Here is a 19700-nt window from a genome sequence, read left to right on the forward strand (position 1 = left end):
AGGAGCTACAGGGAATAACCACCCTTCTTAAGAAACGGCCCTTTTCAGGGCCACCACACCTTTAAAAAAAAGAGCAGTTGTGTTAGCCTCTTACCCTTAAGCAAACCAAAGGCAAGTGAAAAGGGGGACATCACATCAAAGTGGTTAGCATTGTTACTTTAAGGTCAAAAGAAATTGGAAAACCTCATAATAATAATAATAATAATAATAATAATAATAATAATAATAATAATAATCGTCGTCGTTAACACCATCATAGCCGGACGGATTATTCAGTCCTTTTGCCGCTTGAAACGACAATCGCACCGCCGTCAACAACAACAACAACAACTACTACTACTACTACTACTACCACGGGGCCCTGGGTCTTTCTTTCTTTCTTTTCTTTCTTGAGGAGATTGGTTGGGATTGAATGTAGGCCCTGGGTCGAGTTGGGGTTAGGTTACGACGAAGTGAGGTTAAAACTACTCGGGTTAGGTTCCGCCGCGCCCCGCCGCGCGCGCTCAGTACCGCCCTCGTACGCTCCTCCATCGCGATCTCCGAGCAAAGTCTCGTCTCGACAACGCGCCCGCCCACCTCCAAAGAATAAATAACCGTTGCCTTCTGTACACATGCATCAATGAAGACTTCCTTTCTCGCCAACGGCCATACCATGTTGAATACACCGGTTCTCGTCCGATCACCGCAGTTAAGCAACATTGGGCGTGGTCAGTACTTGGATGGGTGACCGCTTGGGAACACCACGTGCCGTTGGCTCAATTCCCTTTTTACCTACTATTCTGATCTCTAAATAACCCTTTATCATCAACTTTAGCCTTACGGCTGCACAAATGTCGAAATTGATCGATTTTTGTTACATGTGAAACTAACCAGATGTTCTTAACTTTCCAACATGATTCAAGTTTATTGTAGATACTTAACTTCCTCCGAGGTGCCCGCCTAACCTGACCTGATGATGATGATGATGATGATGATGATGATGATGATGATGATTATGCGAGAGAGAGAGAGAGAGAGAGAGAGAGAGAGAGAGTGTGTGTGTGTGTGTGTGTGTGTGTGTGTGTGTGTGTGTGTGTGTGTGTGTGTGTGTGTGTGTGTGCTGTTATTTTTCTTTTAGGTTAGTGCAGCATAGTGTGCCCTGTCTGTAGGCGGCCCCTCACGGATTCTTAACTCTTCATTCTACTACGTCCTATTTCGCGTAAGATTACAGGTAAGAAGGGTAATCAGTGCCAGGGCGGAACGTGGGTTCGAATCTCCCTGCCCGCCAAGAAAATCGCGAGGAAGATGGTTTCCAAACAACGTCATCGACACTGTCGTGATAACAATGAAAGCCGTGTCCTAGCAACCGCACGCCGCATGTAGCAGCCCTTCAAAGAGGCGAAAAATGATTTCATTTTATGTTCTTTCAGGTAAGATAAGATACTATCGCTGACCCGTTGATATAACGACGACGTTCGGTAATAAGTTGCAAGTCTGTTGTGCGCTATTCTCTGCAGGTAACTGGGCGTCTCTCATAAGCTTGCTTACGAACGATGATGTACTAGTGCAGGAGAGTGACCCTTGTGCGCGTGTTCCGACAAATCGTAGCATTGACTCCCAGGACTTTGCATTTCTACCTAAGATGAGACGGTTTCCTAATAAGACTGAGAAAGTAACGTTTTCGACGACAAGTGTTAGTTGAAAGTGTCGTGACGTTTTAGGTTAGGTGACGTGAGGAAAGTGCTCGATTTCAGTAGCCTGCACGTCGGCTGACCGACCTTTCGGCAAGTGATGAATTCCATAGAACTAACCTCAACTCCCCATATCATTACCGTTACCGTCCTGGATTTAAATAGGCCATTCTGAGCTCAACTTGGCGAGTTCGATTCCGGTTCACTCCCTTGGTATTTGAATGGCCAAACACGTCGGCCTAATGCCTGTAGATTTACGGGCACGTAAAATAGAAGAACTCCTGCGGGACAAAATTTCGCCTCAGCGGCGTCTCCGGAAACGGTAAATAGTAGTTAGTGGGGCGTAAAGTAAATAACATTTTTCACTACCTACCACTACTACTTCCTGTTAGGCCGGTACGGATTTTTCGTACTTCGGCAATAATACGTCCATTTGCCCAGCACCTGAACACTGCGTACCTGTACGTCCTACTTTTTCCTCCTTACCTTAGTACTACCGGTTAGAATTCAAAGAATAGGGAGGTTAGGTATCCTGCGTCTAACACGGTCGCCCTTTCACTGCTACCCGGGTCCTATATCCTCTTTTCTGCTGAAGACAAACACCTCAACTTCTCTTCTTAATGTTAATAACTACAATCATCATCTTCATTACCTGATTGCTTTCACGAGTTCGCAGGAATTGATAGGCCTAGAATGGAGACCCTGTTCTAAGACATGATTGCAGCGAACCGAGCAAAAGGGGCATAAACTGATCGTGGATCTGCTAACTTCAAGCTAAATTACGCACACTTTTATCATCACCAGTCTTGAAAACTGGGAGGGAGGCCTGCATCTTCTCATTACAGGGTAGATGCTAGATATTTCGGGTGCAATATACTGCAGGTTAGGCTTGGATCACCTAAACTAATTAAGAAAAAATAAAAATCTTGAGGTACCGTACCGGTACTGGTCTGGTCTAGTCATACGAAGAGTAACCCTAGCGCAGCTGGCCTAAAAATCATCAGGTCCCTTTACGCATATCCTCCCATGAATGTAAATGACTCGGTATCCCTCATTACGGTACTTCAATTGATATTTGAGGGAAGAGGACTCTTAAACCTCCTGTTTTCTTCACAGGGTATTCTTTTACAGCACAAACTTGAGTAGTAGTAGTAGTAGTAGTAGTAGTAGTAGTAGTAGTAGTAGAAGAAGAAGAAGAAGGAAGGAAGGAAGGAAGGAAGGAAGGAAGGAAGGTTGTAGTCAGGAAGGGCATCCAGCCGTATAATCACACCGAATCCACATGGCGAGAGAAGTTGTGTTAACCGTGCATCTACCCTGTGTTAGATCCTTCCTTCCTTCCTTCCTTCCTTCCTTCCTTCCTTCCTGATTTCCATCTGCAAGTAAGAATTGAACGTCCAACGTGTTAACCCAACACGTATTCCTGCAATTCCCGGCGTCGTTCGGACCAGGAGAAAGAAAGAAAGAAAGAAAGAAAGAAAGAAAGAAAGAAAGAAAAAGTTCCTTACACGTCGAAAGGGACATAGCATTCTCGCGGTTTCGCACTTTACTGACCTTATTCTTTTTTGAGGTTAGGTATGCCGCTGTACTTGTAAGTCAAAGAAGTAATTGCGTAGCCTTTTTGTAATTACATTCGACGTAACCTCAAACTTTAATACTATTATTTGAAGTCAGTTCACGCGATCGTCTTCGTTCTATGCTGCTAATAGTGTGATCGATTCTCGCCGCAGCCAGTAGGTTATTTTAAGGAGGCATACTCTCACTTAATGGCAGCTTTGAAACCAAAGGTCGGTTACGAAAGTTAGGTAAAAGTCGTCGTCGTCGACATAGTAGTAGCGGTAGTTGTTTTTTTTTTTTAATAGCCTTAGCCTACTGTTGTTGTTTGTTGTTTGAGTCACCAGTCCGTAGACTGGTTTGATGCAGCCCTCCACGCCACCCTATCCTGTGCCAACCTTTTCGTTTCTATGTAACTATTGCATCCTACATGTGCTTGTCATGTCCGTACCTTGGTCTACCCCTACAGTTCTTACCGCCTACACATCGTTCTAAAACCAACTGAATAAGTCCTGGGTGTCTTAAGATGGGTCCTATCATTGTATCTCTTGTTCTCATCCAATTTTTTCTGAAGTTGTTCTCTGTAGGCAGCTCCCTCGGAAGCTTCTGTCTACCTCAAGCTGTCCAACTTGAGGGAGGACGCGATCGGCTGTAATATTGGAACAATTAGTAATACCGCCTGGTGTAGATATACTATATATGGGCTTCTTTTCGATTGTGAATAGGCCTAGAGATATTCGGTCCTGGCTTTGTTGCCCGGGGTAGGCGGGACGTTTCTACCAGGCTGTGCTTCCCTCCTACAGGTCAGGGACAAAGTCTTTCGTGAGACTTAACCGGCTGTCTTCCGGTCTGGGCCTTAAGGTACGCCCTGAAATACACCTAGACGTTCTAGGATTCCTCTTTAACTAGGCTTCTCTTCTCTTCCCTTACAAGGGCCTTAAAACAGCAGGAAGTGAGAGAGGGTACCTGACCGTGAGGCAAGTGCCTATGGCCCTAAATACTGCGACTAAAATGAACTTAAAGAGCTAGCAAGAGACCTGGAATCTGACAAGTCGTGGAAACTAGTCCCTAATTTATATGTTTCCTTCTTTATGCCCTTTTATGCAATGCTATTAGAGGCAGATTACGGTGGGTCTCCTTGCTACTGCAGAAATCCACCTGAAGGCCGAACGTCCCTTGCTCTCATTCGAAAGTGGCTAGAGTCCACAAACAGTTCTCTGCCTTGGCAGCTAGAGGAAGGATGGGACTTCCTTCAGGTAAGCGGTGGTCGCTCCCGGGGGCGTCGCGACGACGGCGGCTGCCCCTAAATGTCGGCATGGAGAGGGAGCTGAGGAAATGCTGTCCATGGAACACACCTGCGCCAGGACGCCCTGAACAAGGCGGGCAGCACTTCTTTCATTTGAGGAGCAGCATTAATCCTTTGGCTATCCCTTCCTACCTTGAACTGAACCTTCCGCCGCCCCCACGGGACGCAGGGTGCACGAGAAAGGAGCTAGGAAGCACGTCCCCAACTTATCGCCGCGCAGCCCACCCGACAGCTAGCCACTGCTGTTTCCTGCGCGGTCCGAGTAGCCTGATACACTCCGCCATTTTCAGGGAAAATTTAACACAACACACATCATTCATCATTCATCACATTCCGTGCAGTGCAGTCCTGTAAGCACTAAGCTCCGGCTACCAAGAACCCAGCACCCAGAACGCTAGTTACCCTGCCGCTAACTGCGATACCTACGCTCCAACCAAGATTTAGGGTTCTATCAGAGAGCCCCTTCACCACGGGAATAGGCCACCTGCAACACAGCCTATTTCAAATCAACAATCGCTAACTGCCACCAACAATAGGCAGAAACTGCAATCGCCTGCTAGCCAAGTTACGGCAGGCCCAAGCAATTTGTCAGAGCCCTCAGTGTGGTCACTGGTTCGAGGCTTGTCCCGTTGAGATACGTCAAAACTAAACCTGCTTCGACCGTGCCCACTGAGTGAGCACCTAACAGCGCGCCGGTCCTCTTATTGAGTTTGACCGTTCCAGTGTTTTATCATAAACACCCAAGTCTCCCCAGCCCATACCAGCCGTCAGGACCACCTTGGTGGACTGAGTAGCCAAGACACTGACATTCCCATCTCAAACCATGTCCAGGAAACCCCCAACCACCCCCAATTTCGACCAACCTCTCCAAATTCGCACCAATAACCGTGACACCTGGTACGATCCTTTTATTTTTCCAATGCCTTACGACCAGTACCCATCCAGACACACCCGATTCCACCACCGCCAACGCACATACCTAGCCATCCAGCCAGTCATAAAGCACGTCCAGCTCTTAGAGGAGCTCTCTAATGGATGCATAACTGTTTTCCCTATGGATATTGAGGGCAGCTATAGCGCCATTCTTGAACACCTAAAAACTAGGGACATCCGTTACAGAGTATGCATTGGGTACGCGCCAGACGCCGAAGTAGCTACCCAAACTGAGCTGGACGCAACACACACACCACTAACATTCACAAAAACCACACAAACTCACTTAAACCAAGAGCACCAGACAGTACAAACAGACGACCCTCCAATCATCTTGGACTCACCCCTCTCCCCCCCGCCAGAATCCGAACCCGGGACTGAGACCCCATTAATCTCACAACCGGGCACGGAAACACTCCCCCCCCCACCAGCATCCGAACCCGGGAATGAGACCCCATTAGTCTCACAACCGGGTACGGTAACACACTCCAGATACACTCAGACTGGGAGCAGGCGTAAAAAACCTGCCCCTAAGTCAACGCCGCTCACATCCAACACCTACACTTCAGAGACACGAACACGCCCCCCCCCTCACACAACACTCATTACACAATGTTTCAATTGTCTTCGACTGAACCACTCTGCAGCCTCGTGCTCAGAGGCTCAGCGGTGTAATCGGTGTGGCGGTCCCCACCGTCACACTGGGTGCACTGTACCACGCAGCCAGCCGAGGTGCGCGAACTGCCAAGGCAGTCACGCCGCCTCATTTCCTGGCTGCCCGTTCTTGAAGAGGGCAATTCGAGACCATTACAGACGCGCCAGGCACTTACAGACTCACCACTACACACCACAGACACCACTCAGCCACAATACACTGCATCATTCGAACCCAGGACCTTCTACCAACGCCCATACGACCCAGCCCTGCCAAGCTTCCCACGCCCTGATCAGTCTTCTTACCAAGCTAATATCAACTCCGGATCAGCCTCTACTTCCCATGCCTGCCAAGCAACTGATCCTCAACTAAATTAAATCCCGCCCTGCATACCGCCCCCGCCCAGTAACAAGCTAAGACCTCACTCCTCACTTCCTTAAAGCACTGGAACTCACGGAATCCGAGGCGGGAGCACCACTTAAATGCTGCTAATTAACAATGCTGTACTTTCCAACTTAACACCTATAGATGCTGTAAAATTATTACTTAACATCCGCAGATACTTGCACTTTAAAGTAAAAGTGCAAGTTGCGATCAGTTGACACGATGAAGCGTTACAGACTTCCAAACGTAACATATGCTAGGCAAACCCTGCTCCAACAGGGTGAGCCACATCGTCCACAAAAACAGCTGTGCTAGCCATGGTTACTGAATGTAAATTCTCCTAGGTACCAACACACATACATACTACTTACACAAATAGTTAAGCAACATCGGGAATGGCCACCCAGTGGATGGGTGACCACAACAAGTACACTCACACATACATTCAACAAAACACATACATTAACAACACCATTTACTGAAAATAACACACAACAAATAAATCAAACATACGAGCTTTCACAAAACTGCAACATAACATTAAAGGCCGACAGAGGAGTCTCGAAGAGACACCGGCATCGGCACAACACTAACACCTATCTCTCGAGATAGGTGTACCATACCGAACCCTGGGGGAAAATTTAACACATTCGCACCGTGACCATGGCTGACACAGCAACAGCATCGGCAGCATCTGCACCCGCCTCGGCTCCGGCCCAGGCGTCGCCCAAGAAGAACAAGGCTTCCGCATCCAAGAAACCTCGCACCAAGCCTGCCCATCCGAAAACCTCCGAGATGGTGGGCAGTGCCATCAAGAGCCTCAAGGAGCGAGGTGGATCTTCTCTCCAAGCTATCAAGAAGTACATCTCTGCCAACTACAAGGTGGACTCTGAGAAGCTGGCGCCATTCATCAAGAAGTACCTGAAATCTGCTGTGGCTTCCGGAGAGCTGGTCCAGACCAAGGGGAAGGGAGCTTCAGGTTCCTTCAAACTCGCCTCAGCTGCCAAGCCGGAGAAGGCCAGCGCAGCCCCTGTCAAGCGGTCCGCCGCCCCCAAGGAGAAGCGCATCCCCAAGGCGAAGAAGGCTGGTGGAGCCAAGGCTGCAGCCAAGAAAGCCATTTCCAAAAAGCCTGCTGAGAAGAAGAAGGCAGCTCCTGCTCCCAAACCAAAGCAGAAGGCTCCTTCCAAGGCTAAGAAGGCCGCCAAGGTGCCCACTAAGAAACCTAAGGCACCTAAGCCTAAAAAGGCTGCTAAGCCCAAGGCCTCGCCTAAAAAGGCACCAGCTAAAAGGAAGTGAGGTCATTTCATGATCTTGCTTCCTTCCACCCGCACCTCTTGCTCCCGTGGGAGCAGAGGAAAAACGGCCCTTATCAGGGCCATCACCTTCTTTCTAAAAGAGCCTATGAAGTCTTGAGCGTGAAACCTGGCCCCCCCTCCTACCTTTGTCTCGTAAAGGGGCAAGTCTGCATAAGTGCCCCGCTACTCTGTTGTTGTTTTTATTATTATTATTATTATTATTATTATCATCATCATCATCATCATCATCATCATTATTTAGTGTTTTCTTTACTGTTATTGCACTTGGAGTTTTCCTTAATCCCCTTGGCACAACAACTGCAACAACCACCTTCAAGATTTATATACTTTGTTATTATTATTATTATTATTATTATTATTATTATTATTATTATTATTATTATCACCACCTTTATTATTCACTATTTTCTTTACTGTGATTGCTCTAGGACTCTTCCCATCGACCCCTGGAATTAAAAAAAAAAAAACTACAACCACCGCCTTCAAGATGTATATACTTTGTCATTATTATTATTATTATTATTATTATTATTATTATTATTATTATTATTATTATTCAGTTTTTTCTTTACTGTGATTGCACTTGGAATGTTCACATCATCCCCTGGAAACAACAACAACAACCACCACCACCATCATCATCAAGATTTATATTATTATTATTTATTTATTTTTAAAAAATATTTTAATTCACTGCCCGTGCTAGCTCAGAGACTACGACTGCTCTTTCTGGGATATTTTGGTGGCCCTGAAAAGGGCCGTTTGGTGAAAGGTCCAGCGTTAAGCAAGCTCCGGACTTAGGCACGCTCCCCTCGGATGCGGCGGGCGAGCTGGATGTCCTTCGGCATGATGGTGACACGCTTGGCATGGATGGCACACAAGTTGGTGTCTTCGAAAAGACCCACCAGGTAGGCTTCGCTGGCCTCCTGCAAGGCCATGACGGCCGAGCTCTGGAAGCGCAGGTCGGTCTTGAAGTCCTGAGCTATTTCTCTCACGAGCCGCTGGAAAGGCAGCTTGCGGATGAGCAGCTCGGTGCTCTTCTGGTAGCGCCTGATCTCACGGAGGGCCACGGTACCGGGTCTGTACCGATGAGGCTTCTTCACTCCACCCGTGGCAGGCGCGCTCTTACGGGCAGCCTTGGTTGCCAGCTGCTTGCGGGGGGCCTTGCCTCCGGTGGATTTACGTGCAGTCTGCTTCGTCCGGGCCATGACGTACGGTACTCACTGTCGACACGCTGCAGGGAGAATAAAAGAGCTTGCTCCCGCTCGCCTTGTTTTATTCCTTCGCTTCCCCCTCCCTGTGCTGCAGCAGCGCTGCCATTCGCTAGCCAGTTGCCGACGTCACCGGGGCCAGGCTCGTTCAACAAAAGCACAAGCAAAAGCGGGGCCTGGCACATTCGAGCTCTGAACTCGCTGTTGTACTGATCTACCATGACCGGACGAGGCAAGGGAGGAAAGGGACTCGGCAAAGGAGGCGCCAAGCGTCACAGGAAGGTGCTCCGAGACAACATCCAGGGCATCACCAAGCCTGCCATCAGACGTCTCGCCCGCAGAGGTGGGGTCAAGCGTATCTCGGGCCTAATCTACGAGGAGACTCGTGGCGTGCTCAAGGTTTTCCTGGAGAACGTCATCCGGGATGCCGTAACATACACCGAGCACGCCAAGAGGAAGACCGTGACCGCCATGGACGTAGTGTACGCCCTCAAGAGACAGGGACGTACCCTTTACGGTTTCGGCGGTTAGATCTCTTCCGAGCGTGCTCCCGGCAGGGGGCATGCAGTGTTTAAAAAAAACGGCCCTTTTCAGGGCCACCACTTACCTCTCAAAAGAGCTCTGTGTCCCGTGTCCAGTACTCCTCTAGCATTGCTTGTGCAGCACTTCTTCCTAGGAGGTACTGTACTGTACTGTACTGTACAGTACACTTCTCCTCGAGCCCTGCAGAGAAGAAAATATGCCCTCAACGTTAGTAATGAAGTCTAGTCTGAAGTTTATTTTTAATGGACACTAGATATCTGTATCTGATCCTCTTTCTTTCTTTCTTTCTTTCATTCAGAAACTAATCACTTGGCTTCTTTCTAAATAAATAAATAAATAAATAAATAAATAAATAAATAAATAAATAAATAAATAAATAAATGCTAAAACGTGCCTATTCCTCTGGTTCATTCTACTCTGATAACCTACTCCAGTTTTGAAGGTTATACCGTAAACTGGTATGATATTAAAAGTACTTCTTATGCAACCTTCCTTCCTTCCTTCCTTCCTTCCTTCCTTCCTTCAATTAATGAACTGTGTAATATATCATTAAGTTGGCTAGGCTATTTTCTGTCCTAAACACTAAATTCCAGCATCTGTTGCTACTGAAGGGACACTAAACACAATTCTTCTCTTTGCTGTTGTTGTAGTTGTTGTTGTTCTTGGTTTCACTATTATTATTATTATTATTATTATTAGAGACCTGTATGTACTGTACTGTACTGCTCTTTCTCTTTTGACACCTCCTTTACTACTGAGCAATAAAGCCTGACAAGCAACTCTTTCCTTAACCAGCTGGTGGCCCTGAAAAGGGCCGTTTTTTAAATTTTTGCCTGGGAAACCAAGGCTAAGGCAATTAAGCCTTCTTCTCGGTCTTCTTGGGCAGGAGCACTGCCTGAATATTGGGCAGCACACCTCCCTGGGCAATGGTCACACCAGACAGGAGTTTGTTTAACTCCTCATCATTACGTATGGCCAACTGCAAGTGACGGGGGATGATCCTCGTCTTCTTGTTGTCACGGGCTGCATTGCCTGCCAACTCAAGAACTTCAGCAGCCAGGTACTCCATGACCGCAGCCAGGTACACGGGGGCACCAGCACCCACTCGCTCTGCATAGTTTCCCTTGCGGAGGAGACGGTGGATACGCCCGACAGGAAACTGCAGGCCTGCACGGCTGGAACGGCTTTTGGACTTGCCCTTAACTTTTCCTCCCTTGCCTCGTCCTGACATGATGCTCTGCTAGTCTGCTTCGCACCAAATGGTATTTTGCAGCCTTGTGACCACCAGTTTTGTACTCTGGCAGGTTACGCGAGGCAGCGAGCCAGCCAATGAGGCTGCAGCTAGTTCGCCCCCATTGGCTAGTACGACACAGGCGTTTTCTTTCAAATACACGCTGAAACCGGGTGCCCCCAGCTCGAAGACCGTCCTAATGAAATCTCACCCGCCAGTTTGAAAACCCATCGTCTACTAATTGCCGCTGCCCTTATCAACAATAGTGAACATGTTTTTCTCATCGAAGAAGATCCTACCCATGACATTTACCTCCTCTCGACATCTGCCGAATCTGCCGCCATCGCCTACCTCCTTCTAACCTATCAGGGTCTTACCGTCACCCAATACGGCCACTCCGAAGAAGATGATTGTGAAGAGGACGAAGGTGCAGGAGAACCAACCGAAGAAGAAAACATCGTAGCAGCCAGCGCCGAAGAACATCCCTTCGAGCGTCCCTTCCATTATACCCATAACAACACCACCTTTCCCATTGCCTCCAAATGCAGCTTCCTTATCATCCCCCTCACAAATCCTGGACCCATTCCTCTCACAAGAAAAACAGTTATTGAGGCAATAGAACCTATCATGAGCAAGCACATAGCAATAATTGAAGAAACTCATAACAACCACCTCCTAATTACTCCCCTCCGAAACAAATCTATCCCTACCATTCTTAACAGATTGAAGCCCCTGGACATCCCCCCTCCCATTCTTATGGATCCTGTTAATAACTCATGCAGAAGAGCCCTTCCCGATAGCAGCACTCAAGCGCCTATTACTAGCAATAAGCCTATACAAACTGACAGTATTCCCAATAGTTCCCATGAAGCCCAAACCGACAATATTCCCAATAGTTCCCATGAAGCCCAAACCGAGCCTACCCCACCGCCCCCGCCGCCACTTCCGTCACAACCGCTTATGCAAACAACTCCTCCGCCTGAGCCAGAACCTACAACCAATCAAATTCAACAGCCACCCAATCTCACCGCCAGTGCCACACAGACACGAAGAAGACGCCGCAGAAGACCAACACCGGAGCCCTCTTCACACCCCCAGCAAGTCACCCAACCACAAATGCCCCCCAGCCCACACCCATCCTTAATTATTCAATGTTACAACTGTCTTAAGCTGAATCACACAGCTGCGACATGCACTGACTCCACCAGATGCAATAGGTGTGGCGGCCCTCATCGTCACACTGATTGCCAGGTACCTCGACAACAGCCGAGGTGTGCTAACTGTGGGGGCAATCATGCTGCCTCTTACCCCGGATGTCCCTTCCTTAAAAATGCAATCCGTTCACACTACAGGCATGCCAACCATCTCAACCAACCCTCACCACCACTGAATCACTCCACCCTTCCATCCTTCTCACCAACCGTTCAACCTCCCAGCTACGACAATTCCACACTTATCCACCTGCTACTAAGCCTTCTCTACTCCCAACTAACCCCTCAAGCTCCACCAATGCCAAGCAGACAACTGATTGTTCATTAACAACCCTGTCATCCCCTGTCAAGATTCCTGCCCTGACAAGACTCCTATCCTCACTAGACTGCCTTCTCCTTTTCTAACCAGGTAACCAACAGCAACAAGACCCTGCCACCTAGCACTATCAAATTAGAAAACTAATAGCACAGCGAAGAGGGGGGTTTTCATCTCTGACGTGGCGAACCAGTTTTCTCCACCGACAGATTGCTTTCTCCCCCCACTAGTGTAAATTGAGAACAGTGACTTCTTTCCCGCCTCTAGGGAACGACGCAGATACAGACGAGTAGGGGGGCCTTCTGTTGCCCCGGGGCTCTCGACCACTAGATATCAACAAAAAAAAAAAAAAAAAAAAAGTGCCCCCAGCCATTCGTTTGGATTCTCAGTAGCTACACGAGACAACCATGCCTCCTAAGACTAGCGGAAAGGCCGCCAAGAAAGCCGGCAAGGCCCAGAAGAACATCTCCAAGGGAGATAAGAAGAAGAAGCGCAAGAGGAAGGAGAGCTACGCCATCTACATCTACAAAGTACTTAAACAGGTACACCCTGATACTGGCATCTCCAGCAAGGCGATGAGCATCATGAACAGCTTCGTCAACGACATCTTCGAGCGTATCGCCGCGGAGGCTTCCCGTCTGGCCCACTACAACAAGCGCTCCACCATCACTAGTCGGGAGATCCAGACTGCCGTCCGTCTCTTGCTGCCCGGAGAGCTGGCCAAGCACGCCGTCAGCGAGGGCACCAAGGCAGTCACCAAATACACCAGCTCCAAGTAAGGAGCTACAGGGAATAACCACCCTTCTTAAGAAACGGCCCTTTTCAGGGCCACCACACCTTTAAAAAAAAGAGCAGTTGTGTTAGCCTCTTACCCTTAAGCAAACCAAAGGCAAGTGAAAAGGGGGACATCACATCAAAGTGGTTAGCATTGTTACTTTAAGGTCAAAAGAAATTGGAAAACCTCATAATAATAATAATAATAATAATAATAATAATAATAATAATAATAATAATAATCGTCGTCGTTAACACCATCATAGCCGGACGGATTATTCAGTCCTTTTGCCGCTTGAAACGACAATCGCACCGCCGTCAACAACAACAACAACAACTACTACTACTACTACTACTACCACGGGGCCCTGGGTCTTTCTTTCTTTCTTTTCTTTCTTGAGGAGATTGGTTGGGATTGAATGTAGGCCCTGGGTCGAGTTGGGGTTAGGTTACGACGAAGTGAGGTTAAAACTACTCGGGTTAGGTTCCGCCGCGCCCCGCCGCGCGCGCTCAGTACCGCCCTCGTACGCTCCTCCATCGCGATCTCCGAGCAAAGTCTCGTCTCGACAACGCGCCCGCCCACCTCCAAAGAATAAATAACCGTTGCCTTCTGTACACATGCATCAATGAAGACTTCCTTTCTCGCCAACGGCCATACCATGTTGAATACACCGGTTCTCGTCCGATCACCGCAGTTAAGCAACATTGGGCGTGGTCAGTACTTGGATGGGTGACCGCTTGGGAACACCACGTGCCGTTGGCTCAATTCCCTTTTTACCTACTATTCTGATCTCTAAATAACCCTTTATCATCAACTTTAGCCTTACGGCTGCACAAATGTCGAAATTGATCGATTTTTGTTACATGTGAAACTAACCAGATGTTCTTAACTTTCCAACATGATTCAAGTTTATTGTAGATACTTAACTTCCTCCGAGGTGCCCGCCTAACCTGACCTGATGATGATGATGATGATGATGATGATGATGATGATGATGATTATGCGAGAGAGAGAGAGAGAGAGAGAGAGAGAGAGAGAGAGAGTGTGTGTGTGTGTGTGTGTGTGTGTGTGTGTGTGTGTGTGTGTGTGTGTGCTGTTATTTTTCTTTTAGGTTAGTGCAGCATAGTGTGCCCTGTCTGTAGGCGGCCCCTCACGGATTCTTAACTCTTCATTCTACTACGTCCTATTTCGCGTAAGATTACAGGTAAGAAGGGTAATCAGTGCCAGGGCGGAACGTGGGTTCGAATCTCCCTGCCCGCCAAGAAAATCGCGAGGAAGATGGTTTCCAAACAACGTCATCGACACTGTCGTGATAACAATGAAAGCCGTGTCCTAGCAACCGCACGCCGCATGTAGCAGCCCTTCAAAGAGGCGAAAAATGATTTCATTTTATGTTCTTTCAGGTAAGATAAGATACTATCGCTGACCCGTTGATATAACGACGACGTTCGGTAATAAGTTGCAAGTCTGTTGTGCGCTATTCTCTGCAGGTAACTGGGCGTCTCTCATAAGCTTGCTTACGAACGATGATGTACTAGTGCAGGAGAGTGACCCTTGTGCGCGTGTTCCGACAAATCGTAGCATTGACTCCCAGGACTTTGCATTTCTACCTAAGATGAGACGGTTTCCTAATAAGACTGAGAAAGTAACGTTTTCGACGACAAGTGTTAGTTGAAAGTGTCGTGACGTTTTAGGTTAGGTGACGTGAGGAAAGTGCTCGATTTCAGTAGCCTGCACGTCGGCTGACCGACCTTTCGGCAAGTGATGAATTCCATAGAACTAACCTCAACTCCCCATATCATTACCGTTACCGTCCTGGATTTAAATAGGCCATTCTGAGCTCAACTTGGCGAGTTCGATTCCGGTTCACTCCCTTGGTATTTGAATGGCCAAACACGTCGGCCTAATGCCTGTAGATTTACGGGCACGTAAAATAGAAGAACTCCTGCGGGACAAAATTTCGCCTCAGCGGCGTCTCCGGAAACGGTAAATAGTAGTTAGTGGGGCGTAAAGTAAATAACATTTTTCACTACCTACCACTACTACTTCCTGTTAGGCCGGTACGGATTTTTCGTACTTCGGCAATAATACGTCCATTTGCCCAGCACCTGAACACTGCGTACCTGTACGTCCTACTTTTTCCTCCTTACCTTAGTACTACCGGTTAGAATTCAAAGAATAGGGAGGTTAGGTATCCTGCGTCTAACACGGTCGCCCTTTCACTGCTACCCGGGTCCTATATCCTCTTTTCTGCTGAAGACAAACACCTCAACTTCTCTTCTTAATGTTAATAACTACAATCATCATCTTCATTACCTGATTGCTTTCACGAGTTCGCAGGAATTGATAGGCCTAGAATGGAGACCCTGTTCTAAGACATGATTGCAGCGAACCGAGCAAAAGGGGCATAAACTGATCGTGGATCTGCTAACTTCAAGCTAAATTACGCACACTTTTATCATCACCAGTCTTGAAAACTGGGAGGGAGGCCTGCATCTTCTCATTACAGGGTAGATGCTAGATATTTCGGGTGCAATATACTGCAGGTTAGGCTTGGATCACCTAAACTAATTAAGAAAAAATAAAAATCTTGAGGTACCGTACCGGTACTGGTCTGGTCTAGTCATACGAAGAGTAACCCTAGCGCAGCTGGCCTAAAAATCATCAGGTCCCTTTACGCATATCCTCCCATGAATGTAAATGACTCGGTATCCCTCATTACGGTACTTCAATTGATATTTGAGGGAAGAGGACTCTTAAACCTCCTGTTTTCTTCACAGGGTATTCTTTTACAGCACAAACTTGAGTAGTAGTAGTAGTAGTAGTAGTAGTAGTAGTAGTAGTAGTAGAAGAAGAAGAAGAAGGAAGGAAGGAAGGAAGGAAGGAAGGAAGGAAGGAAGGTTGTAGTCAGGAAGGGCATCCAGCCGTATAATCACACCGAATCCACATGGCGAGAGAAGTTGTGTTAACCGTGCATCTACCCTGTGTTAGATCCTTCCTTCCTTCCTTCCTTCCTTCCTTCCTTCCTTCCTGATTTCCATCTGCAAGTAAGAATTGAACGTCCAACGTGTTAACCCAACACGTATTCCTGCAATTCCCGGCGTCGTTCGGACCAGGAGAAAGAAAGAAAGAAAGAAAGAAAGAAAGAAAGAAAGAAAGAAAAAGTTCCTTACACGTCGAAAGGGACATAGCATTCTCGCGGTTTCGCACTTTACTGACCTTATTCTTTTTTGAGGTTAGGTATGCCGCTGTACTTGTAAGTCAAAGAAGTAATTGCGTAGCCTTTTTGTAATTACATTCGACGTAACCTCAAACTTTAATACTATTATTTGAAGTCAGTTCACGCGATCGTCTTCGTTCTATGCTGCTAATAGTGTGATCGATTCTCGCCGCAGCCAGTAGGTTATTTTAAGGAGGCATACTCTCACTTAATGGCAGCTTTGAAACCAAAGGTCGGTTACGAAAGTTAGGTAAAAGTCGTCGTCGTCGACATAGTAGTAGCGGTAGTTGTTTTTTTTTTTTAATAGCCTTAGCCTACTGTTGTTGTTTGTTGTTTGAGTCACCAGTCCGTAGACTGGTTTGATGCAGCCCTCCACGCCACCCTATCCTGTGCCAACCTTTTCGTTTCTATGTAACTATTGCATCCTACATGTGCTTGTCATGTCCGTACCTTGGTCTACCCCTACAGTTCTTACCGCCTACACATCGTTCTAAAACCAACTGAATAAGTCCTGGGTGTCTTAAGATGGGTCCTATCATTGTATCTCTTGTTCTCATCCAATTTTTTCTGAAGTTGTTCTCTGTAGGCAGCTCCCTCGGAAGCTTCTGTCTACCTCAAGCTGTCCAACTTGAGGGAGGACGCGATCGGCTGTAATATTGGAACAATTAGTAATACCGCCTGGTGTAGATATACTATATATGGGCTTCTTTTCGATTGTGAATAGGCCTAGAGATATTCGGTCCTGGCTTTGTTGCCCGGGGTAGGCGGGACGTTTCTACCAGGCTGTGCTTCCCTCCTACAGGTCAGGGACAAAGTCTTTCGTGAGACTTAACCGGCTGTCTTCCGGTCTGGGCCTTAAGGTACGCCCTGAAATACACCTAGACGTTCTAGGATTCCTCTTTAACTAGGCTTCTCTTCTCTTCCCTTACAAGGGCCTTAAAACAGCAGGAAGTGAGAGAGGGTACCTGACCGTGAGGCAAGTGCCTATGGCCCTAAATACTGCGACTAAAATGAACTTAAAGAGCTAGCAAGAGACCTGGAATCTGACAAGTCGTGGAAACTAGTCCCTAATTTATATGTTTCCTTCTTTATGCCCTTTTATGCAATGCTATTAGAGGCAGATTACGGTGGGTCTCCTTGCTACTGCAGAAATCCACCTGAAGGCCGAACGTCCCTTGCTCTCATTCGAAAGTGGCTAGAGTCCACAAACAGTTCTCTGCCTTGGCAGCTAGAGGAAGGATGGGACTTCCTTCAGGTAAGCGGTGGTCGCTCCCGGGGGCGTCGCGACGACGGCGGCTGCCCCTAAATGTCGGCATGGAGAGGGAGCTGAGGAAATGCTGTCCATGGAACACACCTGCGCCAGGACGCCCTGAACAAGGCGGGCAGCACTTCTTTCATTTGAGGAGCAGCATTAATCCTTTGGCTATCCCTTCCTACCTTGAACTGAACCTTCCGCCGCCCCCACGGGACGCAGGGTGCACGAGAAAGGAGCTAGGAAGCACGTCCCCAACTTATCGCCGCGCAGCCCACCCGACAGCTAGCCACTGCTGTTTCCTGCGCGGTCCGAGTAGCCTGATACACTCCGCCATTTTCAGGGAAAATTTAACACAACACACATCACATTCCGTGCAGTGCAGTCCTGTAAGCACTAAGCTCCGGCTACCAAGAACCCAGCACCCAGAACGCTAGTTACCCTGCCGCTAACTGCGATACCTACGCTCCAACCAAGATTTAGGGTTCTATCAGAGAGCCCCTTCACCACGGGAATAGGCCACCTGCAACACAGCCTATTTCAAATCAACAATCGCTAACTGCCACCAACAATAGGCAGAAACTGCAATCGCCTGCTAGCCAAGTTACGGCAGGCCCAAGCAATTTGTCAGAGCCCTCAGTGTGGTCACTGGTTCGAGGCTTGTCCCGTTGAGATACGTCAAAACTAAACCTGCTTCGACCGTGCCCACTGAGTGAGCACCTAACAGCGCGCCGGTCCTCTTATTGAGTTTGACCGTTCCAGTGTTTTATCATAAACACCCAAGTCTCCCCAGCCCATACCAGCCGTCAGGACCACCTTGGTGGACTGAGTAGCCAAGACACTGACATTCCCATCTCAAACCATGTCCAGGAAACCCCCAACCACCCCCAATTTCGACCAACCTCTCCAAATTCGCACCAATAACCGTGACACCTGGTACGATCCTTTTATTTTTCCAATGCCTTACGACCAGTACCCATCCAGACACACCCGATTCCACCACCGCCAACGCACATACCTAGCCATCCAGCCAGTCATAAAGCACGTCCAGCTCTTAGAGGAGCTCTCTAATGGATGCATAACTGTTTTCCCTATGGATATTGAGGGCAGCTATAGCGCCATTCTTGAACACCTAAAAACTAGGGACATCCGTTACAGAGTATGCATTGGGTACGCGCCAGACGCCGAAGTAGCTACCCAAACTGAGCTGGACGCAACACACACACCACTAACATTCACAAAAACCACACAAACTCACTTAAACCAAGAGCACCAGACAGTACAAACAGACGACCCTCCAATCATCTTGGACTCACCCCTCTCCCCCCCGCCAGAATCCGAACCCGGGACTGAGACCCCATTAATCTCACAACCGGGCACGGAAACACTCCCCCCCCCACCAGCATCCGAACCCGGGAATGAGACCCCATTAGTCTCACAACCGGGTACGGTAACACACTCCAGATACACTCAGACTGGGAGCAGGCGTAAAAAACCTGCCCCTAAGTCAACGCCGCTCACATCCAACACCTACACTTCAGAGACACGAACACGCCCCCCCCCTCACACAACACTCATTACACAATGTTTCAATTGTCTTCGACTGAACCACTCTGCAGCCTCGTGCTCAGAGGCTCAGCGGTGTAATCGGTGTGGCGGTCCCCACCGTCACACTGGGTGCACTGTACCACGCAGCCAGCCGAGGTGCGCGAACTGCCAAGGCAGTCACGCCGCCTCATTTCCTGGCTGCCCGTTCTTGAAGAGGGCAATTCGAGACCATTACAGACGCGCCAGGCACTTACAGACTCACCACTACACACCACAGACACCACTCAGCCACAATACACTGCATCATTCGAACCCAGGACCTTCTACCAACGCCCATACGACCCAGCCCTGCCAAGCTTCCCACGCCCTGATCAGTCTTCTTACCAAGCTAATATCAACTCCGGATCAGCCTCTACTTCCCATGCCTGCCAAGCAACTGATCCTCAACTAAATTAAATCCCGCCCTGCATACCGCCCCCGCCCAGTAACAAGCTAAGACCTCACTCCTCACTTCCTTAAAGCACTGGAACTCACGGAATCCGAGGCGGGAGCACCACTTAAATGCTGCTAATTAACAA

The 19700-nt window shown here is 48.2% G+C and overlaps 2 non-coding genes across 2 annotated transcripts; both read left to right on the forward strand.

Moving 5' to 3' along the window:
- Positions 1-637: 637 nt before the first annotated feature.
- Positions 638-756, forward strand: LOC136886953 (5S ribosomal RNA). The gene has a single exon (XR_010861904.1). It is a non-coding gene; the product is annotated as a 5S ribosomal RNA (ribosomal RNA).
- A 12989-nt stretch (positions 757-13745) lies between these two features.
- Positions 13746-13864, forward strand: LOC137501407 (5S ribosomal RNA). The gene has a single exon (XR_011018550.1). It is a non-coding gene; the product is annotated as a 5S ribosomal RNA (ribosomal RNA).
- Positions 13865-19700: the final 5836 nt, after the last annotated feature.

This window comes from Anabrus simplex, chromosome 6, assembly GCF_040414725.1.
Source record: "Anabrus simplex isolate iqAnaSimp1 chromosome 6, ASM4041472v1, whole genome shotgun sequence".
Lineage (NCBI taxonomy): Eukaryota > Metazoa > Arthropoda > Insecta > Orthoptera > Tettigoniidae > Anabrus > Anabrus simplex.